The sequence below is a fragment of the Eschscholzia californica genome, unplaced genomic scaffold, assembly GCF_041429995.1.
Source record: "Eschscholzia californica isolate CP2 unplaced genomic scaffold, dmEscCali1.0.p SCAF_5, whole genome shotgun sequence".
NCBI classification, from domain to species: Eukaryota; Viridiplantae; Streptophyta; class Magnoliopsida; order Ranunculales; family Papaveraceae; genus Eschscholzia; species Eschscholzia californica.
In genome coordinates, this window is record NW_028238472.1 from 29,660,676 (window position 1) to 29,668,557 (window position 7,882).

At 34.9% G+C, this 7,882-nt stretch overlaps 1 pseudogene; it reads left to right on the top strand.

The window, feature by feature from the left end:
• The first annotated feature begins 2,209 nt into the window (after nt 1-2,209).
• Nucleotides 2,210-4,360, top strand: LOC147538144 (uncharacterized; annotated as a pseudogene).
• Nucleotides 4,361-7,882: the final 3,522 nt, after the last annotated feature.

Here is a 7,882-nt window from a genome sequence, read left to right on the forward strand (position 1 = left end):
CCAAAACTAAATCACTGATTAAGTTCCAACATACATCACCATAACAAAATGTTTCAAACATCAACCTGGACAGACCTCTATTATCTTATATTAATAGAAGTCACAAGAACTAACTAGGATTAACATTAAACAGAACAAATAATAACCTAGTAAGAAAAGCTTAACAAATTAATATCCAGACCGAGAGTAGACTACTCATTTTCCCCTTCAACTCTGATTTTCGATAGTTGGCTTGGGGATTCTAAGAGAGAATCAGCAAAGATATGCATACGACGTTCCTCCTGGCTATCTAAGGATTCAGGGGGAGTAATATACCAGCTCGGAGGACCAGAACCAGAAAGAGAAGGAGACCCCGAAGAAATACCCGAATACCAACCTTGATGACTATTAGAAAGGAAGAGCTACGACCCAATCTAAGATCCTTAGACTTCTTGCTCATGAGTTGATGTCGAACATCTTCTTTTATCCTGACATCAATCAACTTATCTATATCCTTCCTTTTCCCTTTTTGTTGAAACAAATCATGTGGGGGAATAGGATGGGACTGAGCAACCGAAGAAGTGACCACAGAAAGAGCCCAGTTTTCAGCAGGCACATGAGCAACAAAATTGACTTCCATAGGAACACTATCCAGATGAACTTGGGGCTTGATGCAGGGAGTGATGGGGTGTTCAACCACTCTACACTTATGACAGATAGCCTTAGGGAATTTGAAGTAGCTAAAATTAACAGGCTTACCACCATCTGTGAAGATTGAGTTAAGCGTGGCTAACAATGGCGTACGAACATCATACATAAATTGAGTTCTTATGCTCGTGTTCGTAACCATACTAAAATTCTTGGGTTGAATATGCATAATATACCCCATACAAGAAAATATAATTTCTAGATCATGACGGTTCTGAATCGAAGAAGGTAAACCAGAGAAACTACACCACATAGGCTCCTGCATAAGAGCTGGAACCTTCCCATGAAAAGGAAAATCAACTTCCTGCATGACTACGAGATAACCCCTAATAATCAGAGGTCGGCCTTAGTTAATCTCGTTCATCGCAATAAGGTTTCTTGGTTTGACCATAAAGTAATTAGGACCTGTAGCTGAGGGTAATGCGACTTTCTCTGAAAAACCTAGATTGAGCGGAAAGATGTTTACGAATAAACCCTATACCATAGTCGTACTGACAGCAAAGACGAGCCAGAAACCCTGAAGATATTACTGGGAGTTCTTTGTTCTCTGAAGGCTTAGGATAATTGATGGTGAGATTCCCATAGTCAGAAAGGCTAAGTTGGATAGACATCATATGAGAATGCTCTTCGATATTGGCTTTAGGGTTAGTCGACATTAGATGAAGGTTAGGAAGAATGAAGAAGAAAGCAGTAACTCGAACCCCAGACCTTAATCTCATTAATACTGGAAAAAGAAAATGAATGAGAAGATGGAGAAAATAACACCTAACTGTTGCAGACTCCATTAAATGTTTTCTCTGCTAATTTACTCCACGTGTAGAAGTGAAACCAAGGGTTTCTAACCTTCTCGAAGAAACCTAACAAAAGGGAACCACTTGTAAGATAACATAAGAAGGATCTGAGAAGGAAGGCCGAACGTCAAGTTTCCCTTAGAATCCGGCGCATGCGTGAAGGTTCTAATGAGTAGTCCGTCTCGGTTAACGGATTAGTTGTCCTTTTGCTTCTTCCCAAGATTTTCGTCTTGATCTGTTTGTCTTTTCGTCTGATAATGAATAATTTGATATGGTATTAACTTCTACCCACCTCCTAACTTATTCTCCTTTATGATCTCTTGGAACTAAGAAACCCTTATTTAGTGGTTTTTTGTTAAGATCTTTAGATTGCATGTGTGTATTAATGATGAGTTTTATAACCTATGTGCAGAGAGTTTGATCAGATTAGGGTTACGAAGTGAAAAGGAGGGGGAAGACAATCGCCTTGCTGACGTCAGGCGGCCCTCTCTCTCTCTCCTCCAAAAACTTCTCCGGTGATTCCCAATAGGTAAGTTTACTTGCCAACGGAACCATTAAATAGAATATTTCTTTAATACCTAAGTTTTTTTTTTTTTTAGAAAACTCCTATATTCTTAAATTCTTTATAGTTGTTATTTCTATTTTACCTTCCAATCTACCATTATTTACTAAAATCCTAATTTTAATCTAAATAAGAATCAAAGATACAGAAGTTATAAATTTTAGTAGTCATGGAGAGATATTTTAAACGAAAAGTTATGGATGAATCTTCATCACAATTCAAGAAGTCTAGCAATAGCTCACAAGAAAATAACAAAGACAAGAACGTTGAAGAAAATCATGATGATATCTTGTTGCCATCACCACCAAGAGAACAAGAAAATAATTCAAAAGATGCAAATAATGAAATTGACCTTACTATTCTTCATGCAGATCCTGGATGTCGAACACGTATTTTAGATTATCATCCTAATGTTCGAGACCAAGTTCGAAGAGCATATCTACTAAAAGGACCTTGTCAACCTCGAAATCATAATTTTTCTATGACAAAATTAGGAAAAAGGGAGCGAAAGTTTAGTCCAACTTGGTTTAATGATTATTCTAATTGGTTAGAATATAGTATATCTAAAGATGTTGTATTCTGCTTGTACTGTTATCTATTTGTTGATGGTGGTGATTCGTTTACTGTGGAGGGATTTTCAAATTGGAAGAAAAAAGAAAGGTTGAAAGTGCATGTAGGAGGTCCCAATAGTGCTCATAATAATGCAGTAAGAAATGGTGAAGATTTATTACGAGAGAAACAACACATAGGTATATCATTGTACAAACAGTCGGATGAAGTTCGGAAGAATTATAGAGTTCGATTGAATGCATCAGTTGATTGTGTTCGTTTTCTTTTAAGACTAGGTCTTCCATTTCGTTGACATGGTGAGTCCGAACACTCAAGCAACCGAGGAAATTTTGTCGAATTGTTAAAGTGGTATAGGGATAAAAACGAGGATATAAAAGCCGTCACCATGGAAAATGCTCCAGAAAATCTGAAATTGGTGACACTTGATATTCAAAAGGACATTGCGAATGCAATTTCATTTGAAATCATCAATGCAATTGTTAGAGAAATTGGTGAGTCTAGATTTTCCATTCTTGTTGATGAATCTCGTGATATATATACAAAAGAGCAAATGACTATTGTATTGCATTATGTGAATAAGGGTCAAGTAATTGAACGTTTTGTTAGTATTGAGCATGTTAGCAGTACAACGTCTGCCTCGCTTAAGGAAGCTATTGACAGTTTCTTTTCCAAGCACGGATTAAGTATTTCAAGATTGAGAGGACAAGGATACGACGGGGCAAGCAATATGCAAGGTGAGTTTAATGGTCTTAAAGCACTTATTTTAAAAGAAAATCGATGTGCATATTTCGTTCACTGCTTTGCTCATCAACTTCAATTAGCTGTTGTTGCTATGGCGAAGAATCATACAAAAACCAACGATTTATTTACTTTGGTTGCTAATGTTATTAATATTGTTGGAGGATCACCAAAACGTCGTGATATTCTTCGCGAGAAACATGCTGATGTTATTTTAGAGGCTCTAGGTAACAATGAACTTTCTAGTGGACAAGGGCTGAATCAAGAAACAACTCTTACACGAGCTGGTGATACACGTTGGGGATCACATCATAAGACTTTATCAGCAATGATTAATGTGTTTTCATCTATAATAGATGTACTTAAGGTTGTGGTCGTTGACAACAAATCTGACCACAAATTTACAGCAAAAGTTTTATTAAGTTCTACTCAGACATTCAGTTTTGCTTTATCTCTCCATCTAGTAAAAAATATATTGGGAATCACAAATGATTTGTCACAAGCATTACAAAGAAAAGATCAGGAGATTGTGAATGCTATGAAGTTAGTAAAAATATGCAAGTTACGACTACAAGAGATGCGAGATAGTGGTTGGGATTCTTTGCTTATTCACGTGACTTATTTTTGTGAGAAACACAACTTTGAAATTCCTAATATGGATAATGTGTTCAGATGTGAAGGTCGTCCGAGACGTAATACTCAAGAAACCACAAATATGTATCATTACCGTGTTGAGTTTGTCGTTGATATGCAACTTCAGGAGTTAAATAATCGATTCAATGAGGTGAATACTGAGTTGCTTACTTGTCTAGCTAGTATGAATCCAGTCGACTAATTTGCAGCATTTGATAAGAAAAATTTGACTCGCCTTGCTGAATTTTACCCACAAGATTTCTCTAATACAGATTTAATGGTGCTTGAAGTCCAACTTGAAAATTATATAATTGATACGAGGTCTAGCGATGAGTTCATAGGATTGAAAGGGATCGCTGATCACGATTTCAGAAGATGAAAACTCGTCGAGGACAACTATAAATATGTAAATAGATAAAATATTATGAATAAATAAAAGTCATTTTCTACTTCTAGATGTAGAACCAGTGAAGAAAGTGAAACGGTAGCTATACTTAATGGCCTCATTTGGGCCGAATCTCAAACTTCCAAAATATCATTCTAGAAAGTGATAATATAAATGTGAAACGGTAGCTATACTTAATGGCTTCATTTGGGCCGAATCTCAAACTTCCAAAATATCATTCTAGAAAGTGATAATATAAATGTGATAAAAAACATCTCAAACAAAAAAAACGAAGTACAATGGCAATCCAAAATCCATATAGAGAAAATAAATCAAATGAAAAACAGGTTTGAATCAGTTCTATTTCAATACACCAGCAGAAAACTCAATACTCAAGCCGACTTGTTAGCAAAATGGGCAAGAAAAAAAGAATATATCCAAGACATGGTAGAATGTTTCTTACTTTCTTGTTAAAATGTAATGTAATAAGATCTTAATTCCTTGTAATGACTCTTAGTTTATAATATATGAAAATCAGTTCAACAAAAAAAAAATAAAAAAATAATGCACCCCCACATCGAAAAAATCCTGGCTTCGCCACTGCTATACATTTTATTATATTTTGTACATTTTCAAATGCCAAAATAATTTTTGGATATTATTTTATACGTAGTGCATTTGCGATTTTCTCATACATTTTCAAAGAAAAATTCAATACAAAAACCTAAATCTTAGAAAGAGAAATATAAACGGAATGAGAGATTCTGATAAAATAAAATCTACCCAAAATGAAAAAAGAAAAATAAATCTTAAAAAATTTACCCAAAATATAAGGAGAGATAGTTAGAGAGAACGAAAGTGGTTAAAGTGAGATAATTTTTCTAGAGAGAGTACGAAATGGAACAAAAATATTTAGTGAAGGAGAGTATAAATTGAAAAAGAAGAAAATCTGGAGAGAAAAATTGTAAAGAGAGAAAGAAATTTGTTGAGACTGGAAAGAGAAAATATGTGTAGAAGAACATAAGAAGAGAAAAATAAATAGATCTGGAAAAAAGAAAGAAAGATCTGAAAAGAAAATTAAAGAGGGAAAGTATTAAAGTCGAGAGAAAAAATTGGAAAATGAAGTGAAAAAATAAAAGTCGAAGCTATTTACAGTACATTTTAAAATGTACAGTTGTAACGCTTTATAAACCAAGTCAGGAGAAGGTATCGAATCTAGGGGCATATGTCTACGTACAATATATTACAAAATACACATTTAGAAGTGTTGCAATGTACACGAGAAGACTTTTGTAATATAGGGTGCAGACTTCTATGTACAATAAATTATTAAATGTACACTTAGAATGTTTTGTATAGCATAACACAAGACTTGTAATGTAGGGTACATACATCTATGCACAATAAATTATTAAATGTACACTTTGAATGCTTTGTAAAGTACAGGAGAACCCTTGTAATGTAGGGTCATACTTCTATGTACAATACGTTTCAAAATGCACTGTTGGAACGCTTTATAAACCAAGTTAGGAAAAGGTACCAAATGTGGGGTACATACGTCTATGTACAATAAATTACAAAATGTGTACTTAGAAGTGTTGTAATGTGCACTTTGGTGTTAACTAAGTCCGGAGAACATATCTAAATGTACTGATCATTAAACATTGAACGGTGTAGAAAATTACTCCCATTCAGTAAGCCCAATGCCTGGATATCAGTAACATGTAGATGAAAAAAATAGACCATAAAACTTCAAACCTCATACTTCAAACTTCCATATTGACTCAAATAATTGTTCATAAACTTCAAACTTCCATTCGGTTAACAAATCAGTTTTTGATTAATTTGTTCTTTGGCACAGTCGCTATGGAGTAAATGGACTCAACAACAACTTCAGATAATTTTAGTTTTGGTTTTTTTTTTATTTCTGTGCTCTACTATTTCTTTTGGAGCCTTTCTCTTCCCCTTTGATTTGTCTGGAAGTTTGCTGTCTCTGCAGGTGCGTCCTGAAAAGGATGAAAAATTAGTGGGGAGTGCATTTCTGTCAGCACCATTCAATGTATTATATACAGTGAATACAACAAAGACTAACACACTTTTATTCGCATTTTAAATATAACACGCTCAGAAATATTTTCTGAAAACAAACATGTGTAGAGGAAACAAAAGTTGGAAGAATAAAGTATTTTAAGTTCATTGTTATATGTAGTGGGAACTTTATATTGGGATCAAATGTGTACATCAATATATATAAATTTTTAGTCCATGTTAGTAGTTAGGATGAAAATTGGCTGCTCAGAATAATCTTCTGGGAACAAAATTGTGTAAACGGTACCAAAAAGTGTAAACCCATGTTATATAAACAAAGTTAGTACCAGGAACAAAAATATATACAGGAAACAAAATTTTAAGTGCACGGTAATAGCTTACTCACAATTATTTTCCGGAAAGAATCATGTGTAGGGGAACAAATTGTGTAAACACTATAACATACTACGTCCATGACCATATGTACAGGGAACATAATGTGTAAACAATATAAAATTTTCAAGTGAACAATGTAAGTGGAACCAAATAACACATTTGGTACATGTCGTAATGTTCTCTAAATGGTTGGGTGGACAAGAAAAAATAAATGATAAACTATTAAACTAATCAGATGCAAGAATGCCCGAGTACATCCTTTTACATATTATAAATTTATTTATCAGAGGTGCACGATATTATGTACTGTAATCGAAATATAATCTTAGTCATACTTACCTTTTTCTTCCTAGGGCTTTGATGTGACACGAAAAATGTCACATTTGGAGAGTCTAACTTAGGCTAATTAGTTCCTTTCGAGTACCATAAATAATATTTTATGTGTTTTTCATGCTAGGTTCCTATTTTGGAGTTAGACGGGTGAATCGGAATAAAGGGAACGAATTGTCGCTATCATTTCATGTGCCCAAAATGAGAGAAAAAGATTTCAAGCAAATCAAATGACAAGTGAAGTTAATGACGAGTCCGACGGTGAAAACGGAATTCAAATCGAAGTTCGGACAGGGAAGATATGGAAGAAAGAAGCCAAAGTATTTATTTGGAGGCACTCTCCTGTGTTTCTAATTTGAAATCAAAGTCAAGCTCAAAGACAAGCCAAAAGCCCACAAAGAAAAAAAAAAAACGAAAGGAGTAGAGATTTTAGAGGCACCTCTTTATGGCCCAAGTCAAAATGGTCTAAAGACTTAGTCACGTTTGACTAAGTCTAGGGTTTGAGTATCAAAAGAGGAGCTACTATTCATCATCTTCTACCTTGGAAAGGAGGCAAGAAGGAAGAGAGAAAAAAGAGGCAAAAGGGTTCTTGAGTTTGAGGGTTGTTCTTGAAGTTTGAAGGTTTGGTTGAGGATAGAAAGGGAGAAGAAGGAGGCCGGAACAAGAGCTTTCACGGGACGGCTATGGAAGAGCACGGGCATCTCGAGCAAGACGCGAACAACAGCTTCCACGGGACGCGTCTGCAGCTCGGATCTGCATATT